Source organism: Alosa pseudoharengus, unplaced genomic scaffold, assembly GCF_046254945.1.
Source record: "Alosa pseudoharengus isolate Yale_2024_CS ecotype anadromous, Long Island Sound unplaced genomic scaffold, YU_APseudo_1.1 YU_APseudo_1.1_scf_9, whole genome shotgun sequence".
NCBI lineage: Eukaryota > Metazoa > Chordata > Actinopteri > Clupeiformes > Clupeidae > Alosa > Alosa pseudoharengus.
Genome location: NW_027468881.1, coordinates 38,098,864 through 38,113,863, shown reverse-complemented (window position 1 = coordinate 38,113,863; position 15,000 = coordinate 38,098,864). Strand labels below are relative to the sequence as shown.

Below are 15,000 nucleotides of genomic sequence, written 5' to 3'. Positions count from 1 at the left end.
TCTTCTACACACACACCATCACTACACACACTCTCTTCTACACATGTACCATCACTACACACACTCTCTTCTACACATGCACCATCACTACACACACTCTCTTCTACACATGTACCATCACTACACACACTCTCTTCTACACATGTACCATCACTACACACACTCTCTTCTACACATGTACCATCACTACACACACTCTCTTCTACACATGCACCATCACTACACACACACTCTCCTCTACACATGTACCATCACTACACACACTCTCTTCTACACATGCACCATCACTACACACACTCTCTTCTACACATGCACCATCACTACACACACACTCTCCTCTACACATGTACCATCACTACACACACTCTCTTCTACACATGCACCATCACTACACACACTCTCTTCTACACATGCACCATCACTACACACACACTCTCCTCTACACATGTACCATCACTACACACACTCTCTTCTACACATGCACCATCACTACACACACTCTCTTCTACACATGCACCATCACTACACACACTCTCCTCTACACTGTAGACACACCCACCACCACTCACCAATGTCACCAAACACTCTCTCTCTCTCTCTCAAACACACCCACCACCACTCACCAATGTCACCAAACTCCTCCTCTGCCACACACACGCACTTCCAACCAGGTGAAGCCACTTCCCTGAAAACTGTAACAATGATGATCATTCTGTCCTCCTCTTCTCTGATTCTCATCCCTACATACTCTGCAAAAATGATCTCTTACCAAGTGTTATAATCTTATATTAAGATAAAAAAAAATCTAGCTAGTATTGTTTTTAGTAAAAATATACTTACTTTGAGCTCTTCTGTAAGATTTTTTTACTTAAAATCTTCTTAAATTAAGACATAAAACAAGTAAATTTATCTGCCAGAGAAGTAAGTAATGTTATCTTAATTTAAGACAAGATTGAAGATTTAAGACAATTTAAGGTAAATTTACTTACTCCACTGGCAGATCAATGTACTTGGTAAGAGATCATTTTTTGCAGTGTTCTCTTATCTCATCCCTCCATTATCATACCTCATCCCTCCATTCTCATACCTCCATTCTCTTCTCATCCCTCATCCCACCATTCTCATCCCTCCATTATCATACCTCATCCCCCATTATCATCCTTCCATTCTTTTATCTCATCCCTCTCTCTTTGGGTTCCATTCCACACACACACACACACACACACACACACACACACACACACACACACACACACACACACACACACACACACACACACACACACACACACACACACACACACACACACACACACACACACACACACACACACACACACACACACACACACACACACACACACGCGCGCAACAGTGGGAGTAAAACCTGGATGATGTATCTGTGTGCCTGAATACTGAGTGAACACAACAAGCTTCTGAAAAGCAACGCACCTTAACGAAGCTGAGCTTAACGAGGGTGGTCTTAATGAGAGTGGTCTTAACGAGGCAGTGCTTAACGACAGATGAGGGGTCAGATGAGGGATGTGCATGAGCCGCAGGTATCAATCAGATCATCCAACCCCAGACACACACACACACACACACACACACTCCTCATCCGGCCCTCTACTCGACGACAACACACACACACACACCTCAGCCTGCTGTGCTTCCTCATCAGCAACACACTGACACTCTCTCTCTCTACATCTCTCTCTCTCTCACACACACACACACACACACGCCCCTCAAAGTGGTGAACACAAACACACACACCTAACTGCAGCACTACCTCATCAGCAACACACACTAACACTCTCTAACACAAACACACACACACCTATAACTGCAGCACTACCTCATCAGCAACACAGACTAACACTCTTTAACACAAACACACACACACCTATAACTGCAGCACTACCTCATCAGCAACACACACCAACACTCTCTAACACAAACACACACACACCTATAACTGCAGCACTACCTCATCAGCAACACACACTAACACTCTCTAACACAAACACACACACACACCTATAACTGCAGCACTACCTCATCAGCAACACACACCAACACTCTCTAACACAAACACACACACACACCTATAACTGCAGCACTACCTCATCAGCAACACACACTAACACTCTCTAACACAAACACACACAACCTCATATCAACACACACAACTAGCCCATCTGCACCCCTGGTATCCCCTACCCCTCAATCTCTCACACACACACACACACACACCTGCAACCGTAGCACTAGCTCATCTGCTCACCTGGCGTCCCCCACCCCTCACACACACACACACACAGGAGCAGGAGGAGCCACTAATGATGATGGTGATGATGGTCATCATTATAATTCATTGCTTAGTCAACCACACATAACAGATTGATGAGCCATGCTGTCTCTCTCTCTCCCTCTCTTTCCCTGTGTGTGTGTGTGTGTGTGCTACTGCTGTGTCACCATGCATATTGGGAAACCACAGTGACTGATTCCTCACAGTTGGAAACAGTGACAAAAATGTGTGTGTGTGTGTACACGTATGCTTGTGTAGGAGAGTGAACAAGTGGCTTTCTATTCAGAATAATTGATTTATGATGGTATGTTTATGATTACGGCATCTCAGTGTGTAAATCCCGTGTCTTAGTGTGTGTGAGATAGAAAGTGAGTGAGTAAACAAATGAGTGAGTAAATGAAATTGAAATCATATTATTTTTAAGAGATCTGTACCACGCGCACATGCAGAGAGAGAGTGAACAAGATCACTTTTATTAAGGATTACATACAGGTTTGCCACTTAACACTTGCTCACTGTCACCTAACAAACATCAAGAATGACCCATTTAAGGACATAAAAAGGAGGTGTGTGTGTGTGTGTGTGTGTGTGTGTGTGTGTGAGTGAGTGAGTGAGTGAGTGAGTGAGTGAGTGAGTGAGTGAGTGAGTGAGTGAGTGAGTGAGTGAGTGAGTGAGAGCATTAAAGGTAAACTATGCAGTTTTGGCAATTTCCTTACTGTTTTTTTTTTTTGCTTATTTTTCGCTTGCTGTCATGATGAATGTCTGAGAAACTCCATCGCTACCTTTTTCTAGCTGGTGCCTGGCGTGTATGTGTATTTGAATGCAGTAAAGCAATTCGTTATACTCGTTATACTTCCTGACACTGAGGCCGTCGGCCCGCCGGCCCACAGTTGCAAGGGTGGTTTTTCCGCTCACAGGCGCTAGGGGGAAGCGAGACGGCCACCATTCAACCCAAAAAAAGTCATATAACCATTCCAATGACTCTGAAGCTGGTAAATGAAGGTAAATTAATCTAAAAAACTTGCATATTAAGCTAAAAAACCTGCATAGTGTGCCTTTAACCCATTTACTCTAAAAACGCCTATAGAATCCTATGGCATTCTAGACTAAATAACCTTATTTCCTGAGGGTTTTCTGAAAACATACTAAAAATTGTCAACGTCTACCAAAATGTAATATCTAAGCCTCTGTAGCACCTAGAAACATGTAATAAAAAGCATGCTGCGCTACGCAGCATCCAACGGGAGGGTCAATGTTGCGCTACGCAGCATCCAGCGGGAGGGTCAATGTTGCGTCATGCAGCATCCAGCGCGAATGGGTTAAGGGCATATGGAGGGGGAGAAGGAGAGAGACATAAGAAAAGTGTGTTTTGCTTTTAGCTGTAGGGAGCTTGTGCTGGAGAAATAGGACAAAGGTTACTGCACAAGCTACTGTAAGAACTGCCTGGAGTCATTCTGCCTGATGGGGTGTGTGTGTGTGTGTGTGTGCGTGTGTGTGTCACAGTCAGGGCTCTTTTCCTCAGTGTAGCAGATAAACTCTTCTGCCTTTGTGTGCAACTGTGAGTTTGTGTGTGTGTGTTTAAGTTAGTGTGTGTTTACATGCATGCATTTACATACATGTGTCATGGGTGTGAGAAAGGGGTTGGGTATACAGTATATGTCTGTGTGTGTGTGTATGCGTGTGTGTGTGTGTATGCGCATGTGTGTGTGCGTGTGTGTGTGTGTGCGCATGTGTGTGTGTGTGTGTGTGTGTATGCGTGTGTGTAAGTGGAGAGGAGCAGCAGGAGAGGAGTGGGCGGGTGTCTGTGGACTCTGTGGGTGTGGTTTCACACAGTGACATCATTAGAGATAAAACATGCATGTGATCTGCAGTGGTCAGGTGCCTGTGTGTGTGTGTGTGTGTCCCTTACACTGATAAAGTTGCTCAGGACATTCCTGTGTCTTTTCCTTCTCTCTCCCTCTATATCTCTCTCTCTCACACACACACACACACAGACACACACACACAGGAATGTTTAAGAATGTCAAGAAGCCTGGGAACACCAGACACTGGTGAACAGCAAGCTCTCATTCTCACACACTCACGCCAACAGACTGTTCAATGACATTTATAAATGTCATAAGGCACTTGAAACCTCCACATTACCATGTGAGTGTCCAGCAAGCAACAGACTTAGTTTATATTATAGGAAAATTTCGGTTTTTAGCACTTTAAGGCCATTTTCTGGTTTGTTTTGGATGAACTAGAGTGGTGGACACCGAAATTTTGAAACTCGGTGAGTTGCAGTTTTGAAAACGAACGTTAAGGGTTGTTTTAGGACATGTTTGAGTAGCCTACTACAGTATGCCCATTGCCAGCCACCCTGAGAAGTCAAAGGCGATTCAAAACGAGTCAGAAAAGTCGAGACAGGACCATTCGTCAAAATTTCGGTGTCCACCACTCTAGTTCATCCAAAACAAACCAGAAAAGGGCCTTAAAGTGCTAAAAAACGGAATTTTCCTTTCAGTCAATTTTTGTACATTCGCCAGATAGCAGCTAGTTTTACCCGTAAGATCTGTTATGAATATGGGCCCTGATCTTCACTTATTCTGTACAAAGCAGTCAACACGTGGTGCTCTACGGTCATTGGCTTTTCAGCATAATAATTTTCTGGAGGTGATGTTTTTCTGTCAGTAGTTATTCAGCATAGTGTTTATCTGGAGGTGATGTTCTTCGGTCAGTAGTTATTCAGCATAGTGTTTATCTGGAGGTGATGTTCTTCTGTCAGTAGTTATTCAGCATAGTGTTTATCTGGAGGTGATGTTCTTCTGTCAGTGGCTGGCTATCCAGCATAGTGTTTATCTGGAGGTGATGTTTTTCTGTCAGTAGTTATTCAGCATAGTGTTTATCAAGAGGTGATGTTCTTCTGTCAGTAGTTATTCAGCATAGTGTTTATCTGGAGGTGATGTTCTTCTGTCAGTGGCTGGCTATCCAGCGTAGTGTTTATCTGGAGGTGATGTTTTTCTGTCAGTAGTTATTCAGCATAGTATTTATCTGGAGGTGATGTTCTTCTGTCAGTGGCTGGCTATCCAGCATAGTGTTTATCTGGAGGTGATGTTTTTCTGTCAGTAGTTATTCAGCATAGTGTTTATCTGGAGGTGATGTTCTTCTGTCAGTAGTTATTCAGCATAGTGTTTATCTGGAGGTGATGTTCTTCTGTCAGTAGTTATTCAGCATAGTGTTTATCTGGAGGTGATGTTCTTCTGTCAGTAGTTATTCAGCATAGTGTTTATCTGGAGGTGATGTTCTTCTGTCAGTGGCTGGCTATCCAGCGTAGTGTTTTTCTGGAGGTGATGTTCTTCTGCTTATCCTTCTCTCTTTTCTCATGTTCTATCAAGTCTCTTCATCCATCAGTCTGTCTGTTGCTGTCTATCCTCCATCCCTCCTTCTCTTTTTCTCCCTCCATCTTGGACTCTGCCTGAAGGCTGTGACTGTGTGGGTAGGAGGTTGGTACAAGTCTCCCTATTTATAGAGCATTCACACAAACCATCCCAAATTCTCCCTCTCTCTCTCACACACACACACACACACACACACACACACACACACAGTGACTGAGTGAGTGTGAGAGTGACTGACTGAGTGAGAGATCAAAACTCACACAAACACTTATAAACTCCTATATAGACACGAGGCCAGTGCGCACCCTAGGCCATTTCAAACCCACATTAAACCCATCTGTCTGCCAACTCCATCATTGTGTCCCTCTCCTCCCAAGCTCCCTCTGGGAGGCAGTTGCCATGGGATACCAGGCAGTTGCCCTGGGACACGGGATGACTGAGAGGACACAAGAGGGGCCCTTCTTTCCCCCTCATTCCTCCCCGACAACAAACACCACCCCCTCCCTGGGCTCAACCTACTTTAAGTTTCTCCCTTCTTTCTGGCTGGCCTACATGCTAGCAGGCACTAGCAGCATTACGCCTCTCTAAACATGCTAGCAGGCGCTAGCAGCATCACACCTCTCCAAACATGCTAGCAGGCGCTAGCAGAAGCACCTCTTTAAACATGCTAGCAGGCGCTAGCAGAAGCACACCTCTCCAAACATGCTAGCAGGCGCTAGCAGAAGCACGCCTGTCTAGACATGCTAGCAGGCGCTAGCAACAGCACACCTTTCTAACTGTCCCCTTCCCACTCTTTCCTTCTGCCTTTGATTGTGTCAGTTTCCCATAATTCTCTGTGTAGTGTGACTGTAATGTCCAGCAGGCACAGACAGAGCTGAGCATGGACTCATGGTGGTGCATAAGAATGTTATTTATATTCAGCCACTCTCCTCTCTGCGACATGTTATACTTTGGGGTCAGGCAAACAATGATGGAAGAGCTCAAAACTGGCCAAACATCACTGATGTCTGTTCACTGTCTATGATTTGTGATCATCTGTTTTTCACACTGACAGTCACAACAGATGATAATATGAACTAGGGCTGTGCAATTAATCGAATTTTAATTTTGATCTTGATTTTGGCTCCAAACTATCACAAAAACAGTAATAATAATGGAGAAAAAAAAAAGATTATTTTGGCACATTCCGTTTAGAAGTGTTTCGCAAATAGATACAATTTCAACTTATACAGCGCACTGATTCGCACTGATTCACACTGCTTCTTTAGGCCCCACACTCAACACACCGGGCCCTCCCCTCTGTGCCACTGAAGCAGTTTTGGGTTGTGTGTGTGTGTGTGTGTGTGTGTGTGTGTGTGTGTGTGCCTGGGGACGCTAGGGGGAGCGGGGAAAGTCACCATTTTCACCAGAACAGGTCATTTAACCATCCAAATGATTTCTAAACAGGTTTATTAAGTTGAAATAGTTGCCAAGTTCCCCTTTAACTTCACTTGTTTTCCTTATTTTCTTTATTATAGCCTATTAGTGATATTTGTGGTTGTGGAAATCAAAGATAAGGCTAATTTACACCCCCCAAATGAACCATCGTGATTATGATTTTTGCCATAATCTCCCAAACTGACATTTGATAACCCAAACTTAAATAGGCAAGCATTTCCAACAACAGATGATCACCCAAACTGACATCTGGTGACTCTTACTAACACATCCCATGGGTGCTAGCATCTCTTAGTAGCTCATCTACTATACCAGCTGACTACCATTAGGCCTATATATGCATACACACACACACACACACACACACACACACCACACACCACACACCACACACCACACACCACACACACACACACACCCACACAACTGTTGGGTAAGGGATAATGGACGATACAGGGGTCTGTTAACAGAAATTAATGCATGGTCGAGGTTGTAAAAAAGCCCCGACGTGAAGCGCTAAAACTGTCTTGTTTGTAGAACTATTTCTTCCAACACATCAACTAATTTCTCAACTTGCAGGACAAACTGCCATTACTAGTTCTAAATGGATGGTTGCTACGGGCAAAGGCCAGTCGTTAATTCTATCTCTCCCCTTGTCAAGCGGGCGTATCCCAAGATTCTGATGAACTTTAGCTTTGAAACATCACTATTTTACTTAGCCTGCTGCCATCCATCTAGCTAAAAGCCACCTCCGTCATATGCTACAATGTATATATGTTCTGAACGTCTGCATTTTACAGCTCGGATGCAACGTGACAGTTCATTTAAACTTCACGAGTTTGGCGAATTAATATACAAGTGTGATACGGCCAAAAAAATGGGTGGTGGACGAAGTACACTTCAGTGGTGGACGAAGTACACAAATCCTGTACTTGAGTGAAAGTAGAGATACACATGGTCAAATGTTACTCCAGTAAAAGTAAAAGTCCTCCTTTTACATTTCCACTTGAGTGGAAGTACAAAAGTACTTCCCTTTAAATGTACTTAAGTATCGAAAGTAAAAGTCCTGAAATGTATTATGACTAGTTGCATTTACTATTGTTGAAATGATTCGGCACAGACATAGGCATTCATTGAGCCTTCCTCCTCCATTCAAGGACAAAATCAGCTAATAATTGTATGTAGAAAGAACTAAAAACTGTGAAAAAAATGTGATATCTTATCTTAGATACTTCAAAGTAACCACATATTTCTTTGTTGATACACTTTCAGACCAAATCAAGATGTTCCCTTTTGTGTTTGATAGTGTCAGATTGTCTATCATTTGTTCGATGGTGTCAAGAGGCTAGTTATGGTAACATCAATATTGTGAAAAGGGGTCAACAAAGTACAGTAAATAGTGGATATGACAATAACATTAGGCAACACCATTATGTAAAGCCTAGCTCGCTTAATAGAAAATATACATGTAAGTACACATGTATTTGGACAGTCTTTTTTCCAAAAGGAACTTCAGCTGTACTTCAGCTGTCACAAATAGTGGAGTAAAAAGTAAGATATTTGGCCTTGAAATGTACTGGAGTAAAAGTAAAAAGTTTAACAAAATTGAAATACTCAAGTAAAGTACAGATACATGAAAAACTGACTTAAGTACAGTAATTGAGTAAATGTACTCAAGTAATGTCCACCACTGGTCTACTTCATAGGTGTTCAATAAACGTAATGTTAATGGTCATTCTAAATTACGTAGGACAATGGGAAATTCCACCAAGCAGTGGAATAAAGAGGGAGTAAATATCATGGTGAATTTAAAATATTTGATTACATTTCTCCAACTCTACAAAATGCCAACACAGGCAGACAGGTCTGGAGAAAAGACTACTTCTTTATCATGCACATAGTACATCCTCTGGGAGATAAGAGGTTTTCCTCCTGTCTAAAATGAAATCTGGAGTGATCTGATCTGGGGTGAAGACAGGGTAGGACCTCCTGACCTTATTCCCTCTTCCATCTTTTTTTATATGTTTATACTTATATTTACTTTTTCTGCTGCAAGTGCAAGTTGTGTGTGATGTCTGTATGCTACTGAGACCTCGAATTTCCCCTTGGGGATAAATAAAGTATCTATCTATCTATCTATCTATCTATCATAGCCCAGTTTAGACAGAGCCTGAAGATCATCAATTGCGTGGTTTAGTGTTTTAGTACTGTCTGAACTAGGGCAGTACCCTAAAACAGATCCGTTGTCAACTATTAAATTAATCAACAAATATTTTGGTAATCAGCTGTATAGTCCCATTTTAAGGAAAAACCCTCTTAGTTTCAGCTTCTGAAACCTGAATACTTTCCGCTACTTACTTCCTCTTCTATGACTGAATATGTTTGGCATGTGGGCAAAACAAGGCGTTTGAAGGGCTTTGGGACACACTGATCAACAGTTTCTCATTTTTATCAAACAACTAATCAAGAATATAACCAACACATAAATCGACTGTGAAAATAATCGTTAGCTACAGCTCACTGTGTTCAAGCGTCACCCTGTTTTGTAAAAGTCAGACTCAGGATGTCACAGCTAAGAGTTCACGCCAGGACTGGACGAAATCCTCACCACTCCTGTGAAACATAATTAGGATAAATGGATAAATCTGGTTACGTAATTGTGGTCGTCCGATTCACATGGATTTACATGCCTGGTCTAATTCTTACAGTGCTTCTACTCCCACTCAGTGCTCAGATCAGTAAAACTGGGAATAGTTTAGTTCAGGTCTAAGCATAGCATAAGACATGTGTTAACTTACTGCATCTGCAGTGACTGTATGCTTTGAAAGTAGGGATGAAAGGAGTGTCACGGTGTGTGTATGTGTGTGTGTGACAGAGAGCGAGGGGAGAGTGAGTGAGTGAGTGAGTGAGTGAGTGTGTGTATGTGAGTGTGAGAGTGTGAGAGAGAGAGAGAGAGAGAGAGAGAGAGAGAGAGAGAGAGAGAGAGAGAGAGAGTGTGTGTGTGTGTGTGTGTGTGTGTGTGTGTGTGTCATATCTGGGTGTGGTGATGTCGTCTGTCCCTGTAGGTCTGTTTGTTTGACCCGCTGGGACGGGATGCGGTTTCCGCACCAAAGCAAACTTCCTCCATTGGCCCGGGATGTGGGATGAGTTAAATGCAAGTTCTGGATCTAAGGATTGAGATCAACTTTATACGGTAGGCTATCAAACATTTAGAGACAAGGCTATTGCCAGGTTAACAGGGCAGGGGAATTAATTTAATTTTCAGTATCTTATGTAGAGTAGCCTAACATCAGTCAACAGAAGCCCTGGAACTGAGAAAGCGCAGCGACATTTAGGCTACCAGATTGACCGACTTTAAACTGGAGCAACATTCCACAGCACGGGCGCTGGCTGCTGCCTCATTGGTGCTTCCCAAAACTTGAGTGAAGAAAGTTGCAAATATTTACTTTCCCCTAAAACGGTGAGGCGACAGCACATCATCATGACAGCCTGCTTTAGTGAGCTTAAATGGCTATCCCACAATCTCCATAGAAACGAATCAATCGTTGAAATGTCATCAACCCTATATTGTGTTGTGTGTCAGGCTACAGCTGCTACTAAATCATAGCATTGATGTTATAGGCTACTCAACAACAGAGTCGCACACAGTAAAAGTCTCCTCACGGAAGCCGCTCCCATGCCTCACCGCAAACCCCACCGTCACCGACCCACGGACTGGGGACAGCCGCGTCTCAGCCCGCGAAACAGGTGGTGTTTGCTGCGTTCACTAATCAACTTTCGGTCGCATTCCACGACATTTCCTGGTACCGACCAGCAACAATACGCGCCGCAAAAATCCGTGCAACACTGTGTCAAGTTGTGTTGTACAAACTACACGCCACTCGCTGCTGACCAGCCACCACCTACTTTTTTTCTCCCCGCTGAACTGTCACCGATTGTAGGCTCCCGCTTGTTTTTAAAGGACCACTGACGGACAGAAAACGCGAGGAATAAAACGAAAACAAATTTTCTCTGCAGTTCAGAGCCGCTTACCTCTCTCCACTCTCGGTTTTTCACGTTATTCCGTGTTTTCTGCCCGTGTCGCTCGCTTGCCCGTGCTGCAGTGTGGCCGAGTAAACCGAGCGGATTGTTGAGGAGCGGCTGACACGCGCAGGGCCCTCCCCCACGTCACCCCTGACGGCTTGAAGAATGTGTGCCCGATCGCTATTGGCTGGGGGGGAGGTGCAGCCGTTTGGAATCACTTGGATCTCCTCCCTCTCCCCGGTTAAAAAATAATGACATCATTGGCACAACACGGATGGTGGGAGAGCGCCGAGGAGCCGGAGGAGGGCGGCAGAGAGAGAGGGGGGGGTGCAGGGTGTGGGCGCAGTCCATGCCGGAGAGAGAGAGAGCACGTCTAGGCCGAACTGTCTCTGCGACTGTCTTTCCGCTGCCCGTAGTGGAGTTGGTCTCAGAATAATAAATAAGATATAAAATTCAAATTTCGTTTTCACAAATAAGCAACAGAGAACTGCTTAGACACGCTGGCGCACTCATATCATTTTCAGTGGTGTATGTTGGCACATTAGACACCCCAACCACCAATCAATCAAACTGATTAGTTTCAATTGCAAGTGGGAATCAGGGATTGATTTCTCCAGTAGGTCTGCAGCTGAATTGCTCATTTTGTAGGCTATGTCCTTGTCCAAACCCTACTGTCCCTTTGGCCTGGTTTGAAGCCCAAGCTCCCCTGTGTACTCAGCTATGGAGAACATATAGGGCACTGCGAAACACTGAAACCAGCATGCGTTGATGGTATACTTTTTACGGTGCGTTTCAGTGGGTAATTAATCCAAGTTCCTGCACACATAAATTCAGAGTGATGTATATTGTGAGGGAACCACATCCACCACTCCAGAGAGCCTCTCACCGTTTCACCATGTAGTCTTTTGCTCTCTCTGAGATCCTGTGAAAGTGAATGCTGTGCTTTTACAGAAGGAAGTCATCAAATGTGTCATTTGAATGAACCAGCTACTTCCACCAGTGCCAACTGGGCTGCTGTTGGTCATTCCATGGTAGGTCCCTCTGTTGGCTGGCAATGAGCTAGCTAACGCCCTAGACATAACCCCACTGCTGGCCATGAGCTATAGCTAATGCCTTTTCTCAGTGATGTACCCCCTGTGAAATATTTTTTCAGCCAAAGCATTTTTAGTTGAAAAAAAGACTTAAAAAATAGCAATAAAACATATTCTTCAAGATACAGCTGGAATTTTTTGCCACTTGTTTTCACAAGAATTACCTCTACGCTTCAACCACGACTCGTTTGAGTTTTGACAGTGATTGACAGGTGATGGCGGGTGGCATGTGACAGGTTGGGTCGAACCATGGAGGTATTATATATAACTGGAGAGAGTGACTAAGTCCCGCCCTCCATACAAATGAATGGTGGAGGCTAGGCTAGTAAATCCGGCCAATTCATAGTCAACGCCATATTGAACACTGGGGCTCAGATCCAGCGCCAGTCGGCTCTGACCATGCGCCAAGTTCTAAAGCTGGAAATGACGCATGAACCACGTCGATTTTTATTGGATATTCTGTAAAAAGAGAGTTGTCCTCCAGTAAGAGGGTGGCGATAATGCACATACTTTGCTTGCCACGTAACAAGAAGAAGAAAAAGTTGCTCGGGAACGCGCATGGAGTCAGAGTGGAGTCGCCCTGAAGCGCAACTTAATTTCATTGGATAACACAGCGGCTCAAACTAAGAGCGGTCTGCTTGCTGTCCTGCTGCAAATATGCATTCGAACTTGACGTGAAATATCCGTAGTCGAACTATAAATAAACTATTCGGTTTTTAGTGCCAAGTGTAGCGCATTTTTACAGTTTGTAAAAAGTTTGTTTTTTATTTTATTGTTTGCCATCTCATAGCGGGTGCTCTAAACGTATTCTAGCGTTGGCCCATGACCAAATCAAGCCAATAATAGCTAGTAGCCACAATAATGACTGAAGCCAGAGCCCTCAATAGCCACCCTGTTTTGAAAATTATATTGAAGATATTCAATATTATTGAAGATAGTATTGAAGATAACGCACAGAACGGTCAGCCTGAGCGGACAATTACGTCCCCAACTCATCTAAAATGTGGTGTCTTTACTTTGAGTTGTACACCGCAGATGGTAAAGTAACGGTTAAAGAGAATGTTGTCTGCGGACTCAGCAAAGAACAGTTTACTTACGCATCCACGACGTCCAATCTTCGCGCTCACCTGTGGAGTTACCATCCAAATGAGGCAGCGGTGTCAGAGGCACAGTAGACGGCCAGAGCATCGCCAGGCGTCCAACATCGTATGATTGCATTTCCGTAAATCCTAAATTATGTCCAGGGTCTGCTATTTACTTAGGCTGCAAAGCACAGGTATTTATTTGAGGTGCTTATTCGAGGCAGACCTTTATTTCTTACATTGTACGTTATTGTGAGACATGCGTTTTGTTTGGAGCGGCATACCAGCTATCAAACGCAGACGATTTTCGGTTTTGGTATGGGATTTAATTTACTTTTTGACTTGTATTATATAGTTAAATGTTGAGGCTGATGGGCATTTAAATCTAGAGGGTATTTGATGATCACTGTAAAGTTTCGTGTAGTTGAAAAAGTGTGAGACAAGGCCTTTTTCATTCATTGAACGTGCACTGTGCTCTAATGGAATCCTTATTGCATAGCGAAGTAGCCTAAATTGAGTTTTTTTTAATTATGCATGGTTTACTTTTTATTAAATTCGTAGGCTGGAATGCCTCGCGGCAATATTGTGTTTAAATGTAGTAGCCTAGTGCTTCAGCCTCTGGCAAGCTCCAAAGGGGGCGGCTATAGGTTGAGAGCAACGTGTTGGAGACCCATGGTGTAACGAGACAAGGTCTTTATGCCGCTGTTGTGTAATTTATTGTCTTTAATCATGTTTAGGCTACGTTTGTTCGGGACAAACAACAACGAAACAAGATCAATACAATTTTCTTTATTTGTTTATTTGTCATATGATGGATAAACAACCATAATATGCACGTCTTCTCATAGGATCCTCAAGAAATACGCACTGAATAACGTTTGGCTGTAGCCGCCGGATAGGTACCCGCCCACCAACATGTACGCGCATGAGAGCTCGTGCCCAACATGGATTTTCGTGCATGGAGCTGGTTCCAAATGCTCCATGCAGCGCCATATTTGAAAATGGCGTATGCTAACATGCCGAAGCTAATCTGCACGCTCTTGACCCCCTGGGTCGAACCATCCTGGTATGGGGGGACTCTGGGTTTTTAGGATAATGAAATTGAATAGCCTACTGAAATATAAAATTCATTTTATGAACTTATATTTTCCTGAAATATTTATTAAATAATTGTTTTTAAAGGATTTTTGCATGGATTCTACTTTTTAAATATATGTATATTTTAAAATCTCACGTGTACGCGTACCTTACCCCCATTTGAGAACCACTGCTCTAAGCGATGTCATACGCTTTTTAGGCTAAAACACTTTTTGCCACATACAGCAACACAACATCTCCTCACTATCCTCTAGCTGCCTGGGCCCTGAACACTCCGTAAAAAAAACGCGGTCTCTAGACAGCCCAGGCTCCGCAAACGGCAACAAAAACAAACTCGTGCAAGCTGTGTAACAGAGGTCGGTTCGTCCGCCACTCACGGACCTCGAACCCGCCACCTCAACACACACCCGCATGGGAGTCGAACGCAACCACTGGGCTAAAAGCCCAGGCTCCCAACTCAGCGGTTAGAAGCGTTCTTAAGGTTAGGGGTGTGAGGATTTACACGCGCAACCAGCATGCTAGTTCAGTTCGGCCTGTTACACCTGTACCACAAAACGTAACAGCCAATAACCGATGAG

The 15,000-nt window shown here is 43.7% G+C and overlaps 1 protein-coding gene across 2 annotated transcripts in view; it reads right to left on the bottom strand.

Annotated features, from left to right (window-relative positions):
* LOC143115122 (rho-related GTP-binding protein RhoA-D) overlaps positions 1-11,271 on the bottom strand; it is a 24,246-nt gene extending 12,975 nt beyond the window's left edge. For both annotated transcript variants that reach the window (XR_012985053.1, XM_076277011.1), the window contains exon 1: positions 11,161-11,271. The gene's annotated coding sequence lies outside the window, so the exon portion shown is untranslated. The remainder of the gene's footprint in view (positions 1-11,160) is intronic.
* Positions 11,272-15,000: the final 3,729 nt, after the last annotated feature.